The sequence below is a fragment of the Mesoplodon bidens genome, assembly GCF_964165515.1.
Source record: "Mesoplodon bidens genome assembly, chromosome: 19".
Lineage (NCBI taxonomy): Eukaryota > Metazoa > Chordata > Mammalia > Artiodactyla > Ziphiidae > Mesoplodon > Mesoplodon bidens.
This window is the reverse complement of record NC_138179.1, coordinates 31,984,184-32,004,292: the sequence shown is the minus strand read 5'-3', so window position 1 is coordinate 32,004,292 and position 20,109 is coordinate 31,984,184. Positions and strand designations below refer to the sequence as shown.

Here is a 20,109-nt window from a genome sequence, read left to right as displayed (position 1 = left end):
AGTTTTACTTTTTCCTCTGCCATCAGATTTCTCTTATTTCTTTTTATTTAATTATGTTGAATGAAAGCGAGGAGTGTGGTCAGGGTTAGAGTTCTGTGTCAGCATATCTGGCCCTCTTCCCCTTCTTCCCTCTCCATCTCTCTGATGCCTCCAGGAAGAACAGGACTAGTCCAGGGTCACACATTATTCAGGGAGTTGAGCTGGACCATTGTTTTTCTGCCCCTTAGTCCTGGGCATAGTTCTGTGTACTGTCTGTGTATCTTCTTTGGCCAGGTGTCCAGTCAGATCTTTCCCTATTTTTCATGGGGTTGTTTGTGTTAGCATTCTTCGTATGTTTTGAGACAAATCCTTCATCAGATGTGTGTTTGTAAGTATTTTTCTCCCAGTTTGTGACTTGTCTTTTGCTTTTCTGAGTAAGGTCTTTCATGGAGTAGATATCTTTAATTTTATAAAGTCCACAGTATTCCTTGTTTTTCTTTGTAGATTGCCTTTTTGTGTTGTGTGTTAAAACTCCAAAGCTCATGATCTTCATGACCAAACTCAAGCTCATTGTCAATTGTCTTCTACTTTTGCTTCCATAATTTTGAATAGTTTTGTATTTACATTTTGTCTGTGAATAACTTTGAGTGAATTTGGTGTAGGTTGTAAAGTTTGCATCTTCGTTCATTGCATTCCAAATGGTTTCCAGTTTGTTGGAGTTATGGGGTGTCCAGTTTTCCCAGCACTGTTTACGGGTGGGGACTGTCCTTCCCCTCGGTGTGTCCTTGGCCCCTTTGTCATAAATTAACCGACCCCATCCGTGCGTGTTGAATTCTGGGCTCTCTGTCTGGTTCCTCTGGTCCCTGCACCTGTTTTTGTTCCAATTCCACACTGTTTCGGCGACTGTAGCTTTTCAACAGTGTGTGAAGTCCAGTAGGGAGATGCCTCCAGCCTCTTCTCCTTTCTCAGTTAATTGTTCCCTAACTGTTTTCTGAAAACTTTTGGGATATTTGTCTCCATTTCAGTTTGAATTTCCACGGTTTAACAGATTCAGCAGTTCCGCCAGCAGGGGGCGCTGTCTCCAGTAACCGACCACTTCCCGCACCGACCACAGGGTGGCGCTGAGCCCGCCTCTCTGACCCCCACAGCGCATGCGCGTTCCCCGCGGACTCGGCTCTGAGCGCAGCTGAGGGGAGTTGTGTCTCCTCGGGCACCGCCGGGGCTGCGGCTGGGACGCTGGGCTCAGCGTCTCTGCTGACAGGAGCTCGGTCTTCTCAGGACTCGCTGGGGTTTCGGCTTCAGGACAAAGTGGGGCTGCGTCCATGCTGACGGGAGCTGGGTTTCCCGAGGACGCCGGCAACGCCGGCGGAAAAGGTGAGGAGACAGTGAGGAAAAGTGGGGAGAAGCTTCCTGGGGGCGACTGACGGCTGAGGGGGCCCGTCTTCGTGCGACCCAGAAGGGCTTGGTGTGCAAAGCTGGGGTTTTGGTCAGGCTGGTGCGCGGTGGAGCCGCGTGGGTTATGGGGTGTGCAGTCTTCCCAGCACCGTTTACCGTGGGGCTGCCCTTCCGCTCGGTGTGTCCTTGGCCCCCTTGTCGTAAATTAACGCCCGCCCCCTCCCCGTGCGGGGTGGATTCTGGGCTCTCCGTCCCGTCCCTCTGGCCTGTGCGCCTGTTTTGAGCCAGTTCCGCACTGTTTTGGGGACTGTAGCTTTGCCAGGTAGTGTGAAGTCAGGGAGGGAGGTGCCTCGGGCCCGTTCTCCTTCCTCAGGGTTGCCTTGGCTCTTCGGGGTCCTTTGTGGCTCCACACGCGTCTTAGGAGCATCTTTCTGATGGTTCATTATTAGTGTTTGGAAATGCAACTGATTTCTGTGTATTGATTTTGCAAGTTTACCGAATTCAGTTATTAGTTCTAATAGTTTTTTTGGGGAACGAAGTGGAAAATTGGAATTCCAAAATCCCACCGTTTCTACTGTATCTAGGTCGTCCACAACACGGAGGACAGTGGCTCCTAATATAACCTTCCCACAGTGCCTCTAAATGACGTGTGGACTTTGGGTGAACTGGATCTGGGTAGGGCTTGGCTGCTCTATGGAAGCTTGATGTTTTCTCTGCTTTTCGGACATGCTATTGACATGGTGTTTTGAAAAGTAATTTACTTTCCAGTAATTTCAAACATATAAATTTACACACATAAAACAAGTCTTGTATCTTGACTAAATATATTCCTAAATATTGACGTTGACATTATTTGCAGTGAAATTGTTATCATAAATGCTTTTTCTGGTTATTTATTGCTCGTGTATACATGTAAGATAGATTTTTGTGAATTGATATTTTGTTCTATAACTTTGCTGCATTAGTTGACTAGCTCAAATAATTTTTTGTTCATTATAGGTAGTTTTATATATAAAATGATGTGATCTGTGTTCTGTGAAGAGACACAGTTTGAATTTTTCCATTCACACATGGATGCCTCTTATTTCTTTCCTCAATACTCTGGGTAGGACTTCCGGCATCCTATTGAGTAACAATGATGAAGACCAGCTTACTGGCCTCGTTCCTGATTTCAGGAGTAAATCTTTCCGTCTTTAACATTGAGCATGATGTTTGCTGTGGCTTTTTGTACTACTCTTTTCCATATTGAACAAATTTCCTTTTATTCCTGCTTCCTTGAGTGTTTGTATCATGAAATAACACTGGTTTTTGATTGTAGCTTTTTCTGCATTAAATGATATGATCATGTGTTTTACTTCACACTTTTATTGTGGTTTATTACATTGCTTAATTTTAATATGTTGAACAACCTGAAATTTCTGGTGTAGAGATACTTGGTTATGGCATTATCCATTTAATGTTCTTTTGGTTTCCTGTTGCTATTATTTTGTGATAGATTTTTACATTCATCTTTATAAGGTATGCTGGGGTAGTTTTCTTTTTTATGATGTATTTGTATAATTTGATTAGATTTGGCTTGGTGTAAGTGGTTTGGAGGGTTAGCATTAGGGTTGGGGCTGTGTATGGTTTATGGTTGCTGTTATGGTTTACGTCTTATGGTTACGTTTACAGTTATGACATTTATGCATATGGTTAATGAATACATTTTATGGTTTATGGTTTTGGTTATGGTTGTGGTTTTGTTTATTGCTTAAGGTTTATGGTTTTGGTCTCAGGGTGTTAGGGTCCTGTGTTAGAGTGGGTGTTAGGACATGGGCTAGAATTAGGGTACAGGTAGGATATAGGTAGAGTATGGGTTACAGTACGGTACAGGTTTAGGATACGGGTTAGGGCTAAGGTTAGGTCAGGGCTTAGGGTCAGGATCAGAGTCTAGGGTGAGGATCAGTGTCGGGATTAGGGTCAAGGCTGAGCTCGGCCGTTGTTTTCTGCTCCTCCAGCCCTGAGCCCTGATAGAAGATGAGTGAAGTGTCTGCTCTGGTCCCTCACTGTTTCCAATTGAACTCAACCTCAGTCCAGTGTTCTTAGGGCCTCAGAGGTCATGCAGGGTTTCCCTACACCCTCCCTCCTGGGAAGGGTGATGCAGGGCTCACATGGTCAGGCCCCTCGCAGGGTATGGAGCTCACCTGTGCAGCTACCCAGCAGCCCACGGGGCTCTCGTGTTCAGGCCCCTCCCAGGATACGGAGCTCCCCTGGGCAGGCACCCGGCAGGGCTGGGCACACAGGAACCGTGCACGTAGCCTGCATTGCAAAGCACCCCCAGCCCACCTGTCGGTCAGAGCTGACCCTGAGCACCTCAGAGCAGGACCTGAACTAACACACAGCAGCTCCGACAGGCCTGTGACCCTGGGCGTCACTCTGTGCGGCCTCCTTCCATCGGGTCTTCCAGAGGCTCCCACTGCAGCCAGGGCACCAGGCCTCTGTCTCCACCCACCACCCCTCCTCTCCCTGACTCCTGGATTCCTTTTGTGAGGAGACGGTCTTTTTGAAATTGTCTCCCACTCATGGGCCAGTTAAAATGATTAGAAAACATGCCAGAGCTGCAGCCCCACGTCTATCCTGACTCTCAGGATGCCACACCTGTTCCTTGGACCTGGCCAGTGCAGCACGGCCCATTTTCTGCAACTGTGAGCCCCTGAGGGGCGAGGATTGGCTGACCTGGGCAGCCTGACCCTGCCGGCCAGCCCTCCCCAGGTGTGCCTGGGTTGAGGTCAATATAAACACCCCTCCAGGCAGCAAGATTACCTGCAGCTGTGCCTGATGCCATATTCTCTGCCCTGTCAGCAGTCTCGGGGCTGGGCTGGTGGAAGGGAGTAGGGCCCACGGCTCTGTGGGTGGCCTGGTGTGCGTGGGGCTCTGCTGGACTTTCTGCGGGAGTTGCCAGGCTGCCACCTGCTAAGCAAGGGGATGTGTCACCCATACCTGCCACTGGAATTTCTCCCCAGGCAGAGGTGAGGAAGGAAAAAAGCAGTGGGGGCCAGGACAGGAGGGGTACCTCAAGCAGGGAAGTGGAAAGCTTCCAGAAGAGCGCCCGGGGCCAGGACCATCCTGGCTGGCCTGCAGGCACCAAGTCGGCCTGCGTGCTGTGGCTGGGGGGCTCCACGGCCCTTCCTCTAGGCTTTCGTCTTTGCACACATTCAGGTGTTTTACCTGGGAAGGGTGGGAACAGTTCAGCAGCAGCTGGCCTGGGGCTCAGCTCACGTTTACTCACAGACGCCTCGGCACAGTCCCTCAGCTTTGCAATGAGGATGCTCCTTGCAGGGGGGCTGCTGGCTGCATGGGAGACGATTCCCCACCTCTGACCAACTTCAGAATTGTTTACCACTGGAGCAAGTGTCCTGATAGGGTTTTCATCTGTGTAACTAGTGGGTTCTTAATTAGCAACGTGAACGGTGACATCAGAAGTCCTGAATCAGAATGAAAATACTTACCCCTAACAGGTACAGGCGAAAAAACCTGGGGAGGCCGTGTGCAGCCGGTACCCTTGGGGCTGGGCATCCGAATTGACCCCTCAACATTCTGGTGTCCAGACACTGCTTTAGGATTTCTGGGGCTCAGTGCCGACTCTAAGGGTTCTGTAATCCAGCCTCTATCTGCCTTTAGTGAGACCCGCACTTCCAGGATCCTACAGAGTAGGGTCTGTGTGACTGTTCTGTGGCTTCTGTAAAAACTGACGAGAAGCTGGGTGGTTTAAAACAACAGGAATTCATCCTCCCCCAGTCCTGGAGACCAGACATCTGAGATCAAGGTGTTGCAGGATGGAAGTCCCTCCAGAGGCTCCAGGATAGGGTTCTTCCTGCCTTTTCCAGCTTCTGGGGGCTCCAGGCGTCCCCAGTCTTGAGGCTGCATCCCTCCCATCTCTGCCTTCGTCATCACATGGCTTCTCCTCTGTGTCTGAGTCTCTCCTGTTTTGTCTCTCATAAGGACTCTCTCAATTGGATTGTGGGCCACCCTAACCCAACATGACCTCATCTTGAGATCCTTAACTATATATACAAAGACCCTTTTCCCAGATATGGTCCTGTTCACGTGTTCTGGGGGGACACATCTTTTGGGGCCAGCATTCAACCCATTATTTGTGTATAAAATAACCCTCATTTTAGGAGATTACCAAGGTCCCGTATAGACTGGCACAGACAGCAGCCGTGTGGGTGAGGGTCTGGGGAGAATGAGGACCCTGGAATCACCTGGAAAGGATCAAGGCCTGGTACCATTAGGTGAGCTCTTCCACCATGGGGCACGTGGAAACAGCCACTCCACTCTGTCCGTGGAAAGGGACCCAGTGCCAAGCCCAGAAGTTGTTGCAAAGCTGGCTCTTCTGGGATTTCATCATCGATAGCATCATGTAACCAATAACTACGGGCTTGGAGGAGTCACTCTCTGGCACATGATGACAGCACTGTCACTTTAGGCTCATCCAGCCTAGAGTAGGAATGTTTGAAGGAGAAGAGTTTGGGAGATTGCGAAGCTTGGTTGTCAAGGAAACTGAGCAGGTTTGTCAAGGTTGTCAAGGAAACTTCTCCCTTAAACTGAAGGCAGGGCTGGGAGAGCTGAACGCCAGGGATCTTTTAAAGGGGCTGCTCTGAAGCACCATCACCTGAGAGGTGGTCTCACCTTGAGCTGGGGTTTGCAAAAAGTGTGATGAGATTAAGCCTTTCTGTGACAGCTGGGGAGGTGTTTGTAAAGCACCTTGGCTTTTAAGGCAAATGTTTGTTGCTGGAACAAAGTGTCTCCCCAAACTGGGCTGAAGCTCAAGATGTCTCTGTCCCCTTCTTGTGAGAGTCCAGGGCAGGTGGGTGTCGGGGCCCAGGCTCTGTCACCCTTGTTTCTCCTCCCTGCTTCCAGGTGAGGGCTCCAACCAGCAGGGTGGGGTGACCAGGTGGGCATCATGCCCTCCATCCTAGGATGCAGGCTGGTCAAGGCCCTCACCACCTCCACCCCTTCCCCTTGGTAACACGAGGCACTGCACCCCAGCTGTAAGGGGTGGGAAGGCTGGGAGGTGCAGGGTAGCTGTGAACAGGAAAAAGGGAAATGGTTTCTCATGGGCAGCTGCACGGCTCTCCTGTGAGGGTCGCCTGGACGCTAGTGCACAGACTCTGGGGCCTGTGAAGCTTCGATGCTTTGTGGTTCTGGAAATCCTATAGGAGACAGTCCACAGCAGGTGAAGCTAATGCTTTCAGTGGAGCTGGTGAAGCCAAAGATCTTCAGTTCAGACTGAAGGTGCCGATGTACATACAGTACAAAACCATCTCGTGTGAATGGATTTCAGGCACGTTTAACATGAATGCAGTCATGTTAATGCCTAGCATCTTCTATCTTGTGCCTCCCATCAGGGACACCCTCCTCAGTTCCTGAGGATCCTGTAACTCCCATACAGGCGGATGGAGAGTGGGCTCTGTCCAGTCTGAGCCCTGAGTTACTCTGCGTGTGAGTCTGCTCGGGGCTGCCGTATCAAATACCACAGGCAGGGCATAACAGACCTATCTCCCAGTCCTGGATGCTGTCAGAGATCAAGGTGTCTGCACGCTGGCTTCTCCTCAGGCCTCTCTCCTTGGTGCTTAGACAGCCATCTTCTCCCCAGGTCCTCACATGGTCTCCCCCTGTGCCTATCTGTGTCCTAGTCTCCTCTTGTAGGACATCAATCCTATTGGATTAGGATCCACCCTAGTGACCTCATTTTTACCTTGATCACCTCTTTAAAAATCCCATCTCCAAATACAGCCACATCCTGGGGTCCTGTGGGTTAGGGATTCAGCCTGTGAATTTGGGGGGACGTGACTGAGCCTATAACATCCTCCTTAGGAACCAAGTGTGCTTCGGTCCTTCCTTCCCTCAAGTCACACGAGGTGATATAATGGCTCAAGGAGAGGCCACTCATGCAGAGTTTGTGTGCCAGCTGGGGAACCCTTCTCTGCTCTCTTTGATCAGGCCGTGGCAGTGCCAGTCCCCTCCTGAGGTGAGCAGTTCTGGGGTTTCCTGCCGTGTCACCTGGCCTGCCGAGGTGCTCATTGTCAGGGAACCCAGGAGCCAGCAGCCTAGTGGGGATGCCGGGGACTCGCAAGGCCTTGGCAGATGTCTCTCCCAGCAGATACCCTAGCGAAAGTGGGGAAACTTTGGGGGATTACAGGTGGGAGAGAGTCAGTCTCGTTTGTGCTTCAGAAAGACCACATTGGGATGGGATATGAAATGCACCGTGCCGGCAGGGAGCTTTGTCAGGCCTGATGGAGGAACCAGGCACAAGATCGGGCTTGGGCCAGGGCTGTGGGCGTAGAGGTGAATTAGTGTGGGAGCTGGCCACAGACTATTGTCGAAGTATCGGCTTCCCTGTGCACCGAGGCCAAACAGAAATACGGAGACAGGGATTTTGGAGGAAAAGAGAGATGGCTTTATTTTTCTGCCAGGCAGCAGGGAAGACACAGCCAGCTAGCGCCTCAAGAACTGGGCATACCTCCTTGAGAATCAGGGAAGATTTTTTATTTTTTTTTGCGATACGCGGGCCTCTCACCGTTGTGGCCTCTCCCGCCGCGGAGCACAGGCTCCGGACGCGCAGGCTCAGCAGCCATGGCTCACGGGCCCAGCCGCTCCGCGGCATGTGGGATCTTCCCGGACCGGGGCACGAACCCGTGTCCCCTGCATTGGCAGGCGGACTCCCAACCACTGCGCCACCAGGGAAGCCCCAGGGAAGATTTTATATGTGGGGCTCTCGAAGTCCAGTGTATAGGATAAGGATCAAAGTAGTGAAGGTCTTACATTCCTCCTTTCCTTTGCATTATTTCAAAACAGTCATAGTTGGCGTCAGGCTGCCTGGTAATTGGGGTCCAGCAGTCTGGTATGTTTGTCTCTGGTTTATCGGCCGATGAACTTGTTTCTGAACTGAAAAACTAGGGGGTGATTTGTTATGAGGGGCGTATAGAATGTAAGTGCTGGACATAATAAGGTTAGGGAGTGAGAGGCAGGGGATGTAACTCACACAGAGTCAGGGGTGATGGGTGCCGAATGTAAATTACATAGTGTCAGGGAGTGAGGTTAGCTTTGTAAAGTACCAATCTAGTTACTACAAATTAGTGACAAAGTAAAATGAGAATTGATGAACTCTTTCAGTCCAGGTTATGTTTCTTATCTAGCCTGTTCACTGTTCCCTTTATTTTCCTTGTTCTCAGGGGAGGGAAAACTTCATTTCTATTTTTGCTACAAGACTCTGGAGGAGCAGATGACAGTCACTGGGGCACAAGGTGAGTGGGAGCCTTGGAGACCCCAGTGTTACCTAACCAAACTTGGGTCCACTTGCCCGAGTGCAGTAAAGCCAATCTACTGACACCGGCTGTGGTGAAGAAAAGTGCAGCTTTAATTGTAAAAGTGCCAATACAAGGAGGCCAGGTGGCTTGTGCTCTGAAACCCCGAACTCCCTGAGGGATTTCAGCAAGGCAATTTTAAAGGCCAGGTGAAGGAGGGGGGTCGCAGGGTATGTGATCAGCTGGTGCACAATTCTCTGGTTGAAGATGAGGTAACAGGCAGTTAACATTATAAATTCTTAGGCAGCAGAATCTCTGGGGCTACCTGTTCATGATCATCAAGTAGTTAGTTTCTTCCACTTGGTGGTGGTTTTAGCATCTGTAAAACAACCCAGGAAGTGTGCATCAGATACTGTTATCCAGGTACTGCAGAGAGGACCTACAGCAGAGGATGTGGGGGAGGGGTCTGTCCTGGGAAAGCCCCATAGGGTCCTGCTCGGTTACACCCAGTGCCTGGGCTCAGCAACCTGAGAAGGTGGGGCTGCTCCTGGGTGTGGGGAGCTGCGGGATCCCAGTCCTCTGAGGGGGCCTGTTAGTCCCCAAGGGAGATGGGGATGCAGTGGCTGGACAGAGGCTTCTGGCCTGAGAGAGGGGTCTGGGCTAGAAGTGTCACTAGAATCATCACAGGGAGGGAGAGGAAAGGCCAATGGGGGCAGTTAGGTCACAGCAGACTACGTGCAGGTGACTGCGGTCCTGGTGGAAGCAACTCAGAGGCAGAAACGAGTGGCCGTCAGGGGCTGACCTTCATTCTCTTGTTCCATTGTAAAACCGTTGTGTCAGAGTTTGAGACACCGCCAGGAGACATCTGGGCCCAGTGCTGCCATGGCTTCATCAAAGGGGCCCAGGGCGAACACAGAACCACTGCAGGCCCCGCCCATGTCCGCACTGGGAATGAATCCCATCGGGGCACCGGGGCTCACAGACTTCAGGGAACCTCTGTCCTCAGGTCTGGTCCTCCTCCTTCCTCTCACCTGCTGGTCAGAGGCCCAGGAGCCTCCAACCTGGCTCTACCCCCAGGGCCTGGATTCTGGGACAGCTTAGGGGTAAGCAAGACCCTTATGCTCCTTTATCTGCTTAGGGATGAGAATGTCTTAAAAGCTGCAAGTGACTGATTACAAAGGACTGGGTGTTTCCAGTAGATATGGGTGGAAAGATGGGGCGTGAAGTTCCTGTGTCTGCAGGGTCTTCCCAGTGTGAAGATCTGTGTGTTTCCCCCAGCCAGTCAGCATCCTTCCAGGAAGCCCAGATCCAGGATTATGAGGGCAGAGGCTCTCCCCTTGCTTATCTGTAACTTCCCACCCCCACAGCAAGGAGCCTGGCTCCCACCATCTGCCATTTATCTGTGCATTGCTCCTTTCCAGGTTACATGTGCAGAGGTTTCAGAATTGTTAGCTACTACACCCTGGAAAGAGCTTCATAAAATAAAGCCCACTGTTTATATATGGTCCATTTTGCCTTTAGTCTACAGATTCCATTCATTACCAAAGGTAACTTAGGTCAGCACCTTTTACCCCATCCCCTACAGTGAGTTATTTCCATATATTTCTAATACATTTAGACTCTTGTTACATTATGTATTCCATCCTGCAACACGCCTACATCCTAAATAACTAAATTTGAATAGATTATGATTGGCCCCTTGGGCTCTGCACATCTGTGGGCTTAGACAAATGCATAGTGACAGGTATCCACCCTAGAGTATCACGTGGAACACTTCAAACCCCCCACCCCATGATCTGCTTATCATCTATGTAGCTTTGCCTTTCCCGGAATGGCATCAGTGGGGTCATACTGTGTGCAGCCTCCTCAGACTGGATTCTTTCACTTAGCAATATATACTGAGGATATATCCATGTCTTTCCATAGGTTGATGGTGCATTCCTTTCTGCTGAGTAGTATTCCAGTGCACGTGTATGGGAGGAAAAACAATTTCCCCTCTATTTTTCTAGGTTCTTGGTTGAGGACCCCCCACCCCTGTAATAAAAGACAAGATTACCAGGAGAAAAACAGAAATTTAATAACATGTATACCTTCTGAATACAGGGGTGATAGCAAGGAAAACTGAGTCACTCCCTGAAATGATCCCCTTAAATACTGTCTTCAGCTAAAAACAGAAGAAAGATGTTGGGGAAGGGGGGAAGGCCAATTATGTCAGGTTATTGTGCAAGGCACAGTAAGCAAGGGTATGATTGTTTGCACATTTAAGTCAGGACATCTCCATTGATAAGTGTTACTTGAGATTTCATTATCCTTCTATTTCTGGTGCAAAGTGGGACATACCCTTATAAATGGAGATTTCTCTATTGTAAATGTCCTTCACAAAAGGGCAGTCTCTACTCAGTTTTCTGAGATTCCCTTTTTTAAAAAAAATCAGACTGAAATAATCCTCATGCCAGAGAGAGATATTTTGGGGTGGCATATGCTACTTGCCTTGACATGGATGCTTATACATTCATCTCTTGAAGGATATGCCGATTTCTTCAAGTTTTTAGCCATTATGAATAGTGCTCCTGTGCATAATTGCATCCTTGTTTGCATTTGGACATAGATTTTCAAAGCAGTTGCCTAGATACTGGAAGCACAATTGTTGGATCCCAAGGTGAGACTTGTTTAGCTTTGGAAAAAACTGCCAAATTGTCTTACAAAGTGGCTGTACATGCATCCCACTGGCAATGAGGGAGAGTTCCTGTTGTTCCTCACCCTCTAGCAATTGGTATTGTCATATTTTTGGAGTTTAGCAGTGCTAATAGGTGTGCTGTGATATCTCATGATTTTAATTTGTAATTCCCTAATGGTATATGATGTTGAGCTTGTTTTTGTATGATTTTTACTATCTGTATATCTTTTTTGTCTGGGTGTCTGTTAAGATCAGATCCTCACCCATTTTTTTTATGGGGTTGTTTTAGAGGTCTTTGTCTATTCTGAGTCCAGATCCTTTATCAGATACAAGTTTTGCAAATATTTTTCTCCCAGTTTGTGTCTTGTCTGTTGATTTTCTGAATAATGTCTTTGAGAGTAGAAATCTTTAATTTGATAAAGTCCATAATATTACTTTTTTCTTTTGTGGATTGGCTTTTTGTGTTATGTGTTAAAACTCAAAGCTCGTGATCGAGAGACTAAATCCAAGGTCATGTATTTCTGTGTTTATCTCTGTAATTTTGATAGTTTCACATTTTCAATGTCTGTTAATAAATTTGAGTGAGTTTGGTGTAAGTTTTAAAGTTTGTGTCTAGTCATTTCATTTCATACAGTTTCCAGTTAATTGTTTCTTAACTATTTTGGAGAAGTCATAGGATACTTGACTGTATTTCAGTTTGCATTTCCACAGTTTAGTGGATGCAGCGGGAAGTGCCTTCAGGGGGCGGGGCCTCCACTGAACTGGGAGGTGGCTTGGTCTGCACGTTCCCATTGGCTGGCAGGGAACGCGAGCCCGCCTCCCTGAGCCTCCGTGGGAAGGTGCATTCTGCCTGCAGACTTGGCGCGGCGCGCAGCTGACGGGAGCCCTGCCTCCTCAGGACCCGCTGGGGCTTTGGCTTCTGCGACACGCGGGGCCGAGTCCATGCTGACAGCCGGTCTTCGGGACAACCCGGGGTCGAGTCCACACTAACGGAAGCCGGGTCTCCTCAGGACCTGCTGGGGCTTCAGCTTTGGGACACTGGGGGGTCCAGTTCATGCTGACAGGAGCCTGGTCTCCTCAGGACCTGCCGGGAGGTGATGCCGCTGAGGGAGAAGGTGAGGAAAAGTGGGGAGAAGGTTCCTGTGCGTGGCTGACCGCTGAGGGTGTCTGTCTTTAGAGGACCCAGGAGAGGAAGGGCTTGATGTGGAAAACTGGGATTTTGGCCCCTTTTGTGTGTGGTGTAGACAGAGTACAGCGTTGTTCTTTGGCCTGTGGTCTCTGGTTTTCCCAGCACCGTTCATTGAGGGGACTGACCTTTCCCTGGTGTATGTTCTTGGCTCCTTTCTTGTGAATCAACTGATCACATACCTGTAGGTTGATTCCTGGGCTCTCTGCTCTGTTCCTCTGGTCCGTGTGCCTGTTTTTGTGCCAATTCCACACTTTTTTGGGACTGCAGCTTCGTAATGAAGTGTGAAGTCAGGGAGCGAGATGCCTCCGCCCGTTCTCCTTCCTCAGGGTCGCTTTGGCTCTTCTGTGTCCATTGTGGTTCCACACACGTCTTAAGATTGTTTGTTCTGTTTTTATGGAAAATGTCATTGGACTTTTGGTAGGGATTGCATTGAATGTGTACATTAATTTGGCTAGAATGCATTTTTTTACATCTTTATTGGAGTATAATTGCTTAACAATGGTGTGTTAGTTTCTGCTTTATAACAAAATGAATCAATTATACATATACATATGTTCCCATATCCCCTCCCTCTTGTGTCTCCCTCCCACCCTCCCTATCCCACCCCTCCAGGCGGTCACAAAGCACCGAGCTGATCTCCCTGGGCTCTGCGGCTGCTTCCCACTAGCTATGTACCTTACGTTTGGTAGTGTATATATGTCCATGCCTCTCTTTCGCTTTGTCACAGCTTACCCTTCCCCCTCCCCATATCCTCAAGTCCATTCTCTAGTAGGTCTGTGTCTTTATTCCTGTCTTACCCCTAGGTTCTTCATGACATTTTTTTCTCTTTAAATTCCATATATATGTGTTAGCATACGGTATTTGTCTTTCTCTTTCTGACTTACTTCACTCTGTATGACAGACTCTGGGTCTATCCAGCTCATTACAAATAGCTCAATTTCATTTCTTTTTATGGCTGAGTAACACTCCATTGTATGTATATGCCATATCTTCTTTATCCATTCATCCGATGATGGACACTTAGGTTGTTTACATCTCCGGGCTATTGTAAATAGGGCTGCTATGAACATTTTGGTACATGACTCTTTTTGAATTATGGTTTTCTCAGGGTATATGCCCAGTAGTGGGATTGCTGGGTCATATGGTAGTTCTATTTGTAGTTTTTTAAGGAACCTCCATACTGTTCTCCATAGTGGCTGTACCAATTCACATTCCCACCACCAGTGTAAGAGTGTTCCTTTTTTCCACACCCTCTCCAGCATTTATTGTTTCTAGATTTTTTGATGATGGCCACTCTGACTGGTGTGAGATGATATCTCATTGTAGTTTTGATTTGCATTTCTCTAATGATTAAAGATGTTGAGCATTCTTTCATGTGTTTGTTGGCAGTCTGTATATCTTCTGTGGAGAAATGTCTATTTAGGTCTTCTGCCCATTTTTGGATTGGGTTGTTTGTCTTTTTGTTATTGAGCTGCATGAGCTGCTTATAAATTTTGGAGATTAATCCTTTGTCAATTGCTTCATTTGCAAATATTTTCTCCCATTCTGAGGGCTGTCTTTTGGTCTTGTTTATGGTTTCCTTTGCTGTGCAAAAGCTTTGAAGTTTCATTAGGTCCCATTTGTTTATCTTTGTTTTTATTTCCATTTCTCTAGGAGGTGGGTCCAAAAGGATCTTGCTGTGATTTATGTCATAGAGTGTTCTGCCTATGTTTTCCTCTAAGAGTTTGATAGTGTCTGGCCTTACATTTAGGTCTTTAATCCATTTTGAGCTTATTTTTGTGTATGGTGTTAGGGAGTGATCTAATCTCATACTTTTACATGTCCCTGTCCAGTTTTCCCAGCACCGCTTATTGAAGAGGCTGTCCTTTCTCCACTGTACATTCCTGCTTCCTTTATCAAAGATAAGGTGACCGTATGTGCGTGGGTTTATCTCTGGGCATTTTATCCTGTTCCATTGATCTATCTTTCTGTTTTTGTGCCAGTACCATACTGTCTTGATTACTGTAGCTTTGTAGTATAGTCTGAAGTCAGGGAGCCTGATTCCTCCAGCTCCATTTTTCGTTCTCACGATTGCTTTGGCTATTTGGGGTCTTTTGTGTTTCCATACAAATTGTGAAATCTTTTGTTCTAGTTCTGTGAAAAATGCCAGTGGTAGTTTGATAGGGATTGCACTGAATCTGTAGGTTGCTTTGGGTAGTAGAGTCATTTTCACAATGTTGATTCTTCCAATCCAAGAACATGGTATATCTCTCCATCTATTTGTATCATCTTTCATTTCTTTCATCAGTGTCTTATAATTTTCTGCATACAGGTCTTTTGTCTCCTTAGGTAGGTTTATTCCTAGATATTTTATTCTTTTTGTTGCAGTGGTAAATGGGAGTGTTTTCTTGATTTCACTTTCAGATTTTTCATCATTAGTATATAGGTATGCCAGAGATTTCTGTGCATTAATTTTGTATCCTGCTACTTTACCAAATTCATTGATTAGCTCTAGTAGTTTTCTGGTAGCATCTTTAGGATTCTCTATGTATAGTATCATGTCATCTGCAAACAGTGACAGCTTTACTTCTTCTTTTCTGATCTGGATTCCTTTTATTTCCTTTTCTTCTCTGATTGCTGTGGCTAAAACTTCCAAAACTAAGTTGAATAAGAGTGGTGAGAGTGGGCAACCTTGTCTTGTTCCTGATCTTAGTGGAAATGGTTTCAGTTTTTCACCATTGAGGACAATGTTGGCTGTGGGTTTGCCATATATGGTCTTTATTATGTTGAGGAAAGTTCCCTCTATGCCTACTTTCTGCAGGGTTTTTATCATAAATGGGTGTTGAATTTTGTCGAAAGCTTTCTCTGCATCTATTGAGATGATCATATGGTTTTTCTCCTTCAATTTGTTAATATGGTGTATCACGTTGATTGATTTGCATATATTGAAGAATCCTTGCATTCCTGGAATAAACCCCACTTGATCATGGTATATGATACTTTTAATGTGCTGTTGGATTCTGTTTGCTAGTATTTTGTTGAGGATTTTTGCATCTATGTTCATCAGTGATATTGGCCTGTAGTTTTCTTTCTTTGTGACATCCTTGTCTGGTTTTGGTATCAAGGTGATGGTGGCTTCGTAGAATGAGTTTGGGAGTGCTCCTCCCTCTGCTATATTTTGGAAGAGTTTGAGAAGGATAGGTGTTATCTCTTCTCTAAATGTTTGATAGAATTCGCCTGTGAAGCCGTCTGGTCCTGGGCTTTTGTTTGTTGGAAGATTTTTAATCACAGTTTCAATTTCAGTGCTTGTGATTGGTCTGTTCGTATTTTCTATTTCTTCCTGATTCAGTGTTGGCAGGTTGTGCATTCCTAAGAATTTGCCCCTTTTTTCCAGGTTGTCCATTTAATTGGCATAGAGTTGCTTGTAGTAATCTCTTATGATCTTTTGTATTTCTCCAGTGTCAGTTGTTACTTCTCCTTTTTCATTTCTAATTCCATTGATTTGAGTCTTCTCCCTTTTTTTCTTGATGAGTCTGGCTAATGGTTTATCAATTTTGTTTATCTTTTCAAAGAACCAGCTTTTAGTTTTATTGATCTTTGCTATCGTTTCCTTCATTTCTTTTTCATTTATTTCTGATCTGATTTTTATGATTTCTTTCCTTCTGCTAACTTTGGGGTGTTTTTGTTCTTCTTTCTCTCATTGCTTTAGGTGCAAGGTTAGATTGTTTATTTGAGATGTTTCCTGTTTCTTAAGGTGGGATTTTATTGCTATAAACTTCTGTCTTAGAAGTGCTTTTGCTGCATCCCATAGGTTTTGGGTCGTCGTGTGTCCATTGTCATTTGTTTCTAGGTATTTTTTTATTTCCTCTTTGATTTCTTCAGTGACCACTTCATTATTAAGTAGTGTATTGTTTAGCCTCCATGTATTTGTATTTTTTACAGATCTTTTCCTGTAATTGATATCTAGTCTCATAGCACTATGGTCAGAAAAGATACTTGATACAATTTCAATTTTCTTAAATTTACCAAGGCTTGATTTGTGACCCTAGATATGATCTATCCTGGAGAATGTTTCATGAGCACTTGAGAAAAATGTGTATTCTGTTGTTTTTGGATGGAATGTCCTATAAATATCAGTTAAGTCCATCTTGTTTAATGTATCATTTAAAGCTTGTGTTTCCTTATTTATTTTCATTTTGGATGATCTGTCCTTTGGTGAACGTGGGGTGTTAAAGTCCCCTACTATGATTGTGTTACTGTCGATTTCCCCTTTTATGGCTGTTAGTATTTGCCTTATGTATTGAGGTGCTCCTATGTTGGGTGCATAAATATTTACAATTGTTATATCTTCTTCTTGGATTGATCCCTTGATCATTATGTAGTGTCCTTCTTTGTCTCTTCTAGTAGTCTTTATTTTAAAGTCTATTTTTCCTGATATGAGAATTGCTACTCCAGCTTTCTTTTGGTTTCCATTTGCATGGAATATCTTTTTCCATCCCCTTACTTTCTGTCTGTATGTGTCTCTAGGTCTGAAGTGGGTCTCTTGTAGACAGCATATATATGGGTCTTGTTTTTGTATCCATTCAGCCAATCTGTGTCTTTTGGTGGGAGCATTTAGTCCATTTACATTTAAGGTAATTATCGATATGTATGTTCCTATTCCCATTTTCTTGCATATTTTTTTAAAATTAAAAAAACTTTGGGCCACACCATGTGGCATGCAGGATGCGGGATCTTAGTTCCCCAACCAGGGATGGAACCTGCGCCCCCTGCAGCGGGAGTGCAGAGTCCCAACCCCTGGACGGCCAGGGAAGTCCCACCTTAGAATGCATATAAATATGCATTTATATGAAAAGAAAATATAAAAAGAATAAAAAGAAAATAAAAATAAAAAGAATAAAAATATTCTTTTTACCCATGAGCACGGGGTATCTTTCCATTTGTTTTTATCTGTTCAGTTTCCTTTATCAGCGTCTTCCAGTTTTCAGTGTGCAGGTCCTTCACATCCTTGGTTAAATTTACCTCTAGTTATCTTTTTGGATGCAATTGTAAATGGAATTAAAAAAAATATTTCTCTTTCTGATGGTTTATTATCAGTGTATAGAATCACAAATGATTTTTGTGCATTGATTTTTTTTCGGTATCTTGCAGCTTTACTGAATTCATTTGTTAGTTGTAATAGTTTTTTGGTGGTTGGATGTGGAAAACTAGAATTCAGAAATCCCACTGTTTCAACTACATTCAGGTCATCCACAGCACCCAAGACATAGTGGCTCCCAGTATAATCTTCCCATGGTGCCTCTTGTAGTATGTGGACTCCTACAAGGGTGATTAGCATCACCACTGTGGGTGAACTGGATCTGGGTAGGGCTTGGCCTCTATAACAGAGTTTGATGTCTGTATTTCTGGTGTGGTATGACATGGTTGTTTTTTTTTTTTTTAACATGTTTTTAATTAGTTTCTGCTTTATAACAAAGTGAATCAGTCATACATATACATCTGCTCCCACATCCCTTCCCTCTTGCGTCTCCCTCCCTACCGCCCTCCGCATCCCACCCCTCCAGGCGGTCACCAAGCACTGAGCTGATATCCCTGTGCTATGCAGCCACTTCCCACTATCTATCTACCTTACGTTTGGTACTGTATATATGTCCAAGCCTCTCTCTTGAGAGTGGACTTGAGGATATGGGGAGGGGGAAGGGTAAGCTGTGACGAGGCGAGAGAGACATGGTTGTTTTGATGAGTACTTTATTTTCTAGTAAATTTCAAGTGTATAAAAAACTTTAAATAGCAGTATAAAGTTTTCCACATTCACAGACTACTCGTTTGTTTTACCCTGTGAGAGTGGGAGGGCCACTCTCCCAGGGAACCAGCACATAACCCCAAAATGAGGAATAATTATGGTTTCCACATTATAATCCTATCCACAGACCCGCTTCAACTTTTACCAGCTGCCCCAGCTTTGTGGAAATGTATTTTCCATTCGAATACAGTTTTCTTTTCCTGGAACCATCACTGGGGCTTTTCCTCACTTTAAAAACCTTGTTGGATTTAAAGTGTACAAGGATGAGCATGATCTGGGTGGTTTTTCTGTATGGCTTCTTTCACTTAGGATGTTTTCAATGTTTATCCGCATTGTAACATTGATCATTATTTCATTCATTTTTTTCATTGTGATTAAAAACACATAACATTTACCATTTAAACCATTTTTAAAAGCTTTATTTAAATAAAATTTATTTTATTTTTAATTTTTTGGCTGTGTTGGGTCCTCATTGCTGTGCGCGGGCTTTCTCTACTTGCGGCGAGCAGGGGCTACTACTCTTCGTTGTGGTGTGCAAGCTTCTCATTGCGATGGCTTCTCTTGTTGCAGAGCAAGGGTTCTAGGCACGCTGGCTTCAGTAGTTGTGGCGCATGGGCTTAGCAGCTCCACGGCATGTGGGATCTTCCAGGACCAGCGCTTGAACCCGTGTCCCCTGCATTGGCAGGCGGATTCTTAACCACTGTTCCACCAGGGAAGCCCCATTTAAACCATTTTTAAGTACACAGTTCTGTGGCATTAACTACATTCACATTGTTGTAAAAATATCCTCACCATCCATCTCCAGAGCTTTTTAATTTTCCCCATGTGAAACCGTAGTCATTAAACACTAACTCACCTCAACCCCTGGCAACCTTATTCTACTTATTCTACTTTGTCTTTGATACCTCATACTAGTGGAATCATAGAAGGTTTGTCCTTTTGTGTCTGGCTTGTTTCACTTAGCATAATGACTTCAAGGTTCATCCACACTGTTGCATGTGTGAGAATTACCTTAGTTTTAAAGGTTGAATCATATTCCATTGCATATATACTACACTGTACTTATCCATTCATCTGTTGAAGGATGTGTTGTGTTGCTTCCACCTTTTGGCTCTTGTGAATAATGTTGCTATGAATATGGGGTACAAATGTCTGTTCCAATCCTTGCTTTCTAATATTTTGGGTGTACACCCTGGAGTGGAATCAAGGGATCATACGTTAATTCCATGTTTACGTTTTTGGGGAGCTACCATACTGTTTTCCACAGCAGCTGTATAATTTTATTTTATTCCTTTATATGACAGAATAATGCAGCTTATTGATCTTCCTTATTTTGCTTATCCATTTACCTGCTGATGGACATTTAATCTTTTCTACCTTGGGCTATTGTGAATAGTGCTGCTATGAATAGTTGGTGTACAAGTTTTTGTCTGAACACTTGTTTTCCATTGTTTGGGTATATATGTAGGAGTAGAGTTGTTGAACCACATGGTAATTATATTTTATATTTTTGAATAAATGCTAAAGTTTTGTACACATAGACTGCACCATTGTACATCTCCACAAGTGACTTTTAAGGGTTCCAAGGTCTCTACATTGTTGCCAACATTTGTTACTTTTATTTATTTATTTTAAAATTTATTTTTATTGTTATTTTTATTATTTTTATTGTTATTTATTCTAGTGTGTGTGAAGGGGCATCACATTGTGTCTTTTATTTGCATTTTCATCATGACTACTGATGTTTGACATCTTTTCATGTCCTTGTTGACCATTTGTATGTCTTGCCTGGAGAACA

The 20,109-nt window shown here is 45.2% G+C and overlaps 1 long non-coding RNA gene across 2 annotated transcripts in view; it reads left to right on the top strand.

Annotated features, from left to right (window-relative positions):
* Nucleotides 1–1,027: 1,027 nt before the first annotated feature.
* The window catches only part of LOC308606711, a 34,127-nt gene continuing 15,045 nt past the window's right edge, over nt 1,028–20,109 (top strand). Inside the window, exons 1-2 of one of the 2 annotated variants that reach the window (XR_014013887.1) lie at nt 1,028–1,353; nt 8,592–8,663. This is a non-coding gene — a long non-coding RNA (uncharacterized lncRNA). The remainder of the gene's footprint in view (nt 1,354–8,591; nt 8,664–20,109) is intronic. The other variant, XR_014013886.1, reaches the window with a different exon arrangement.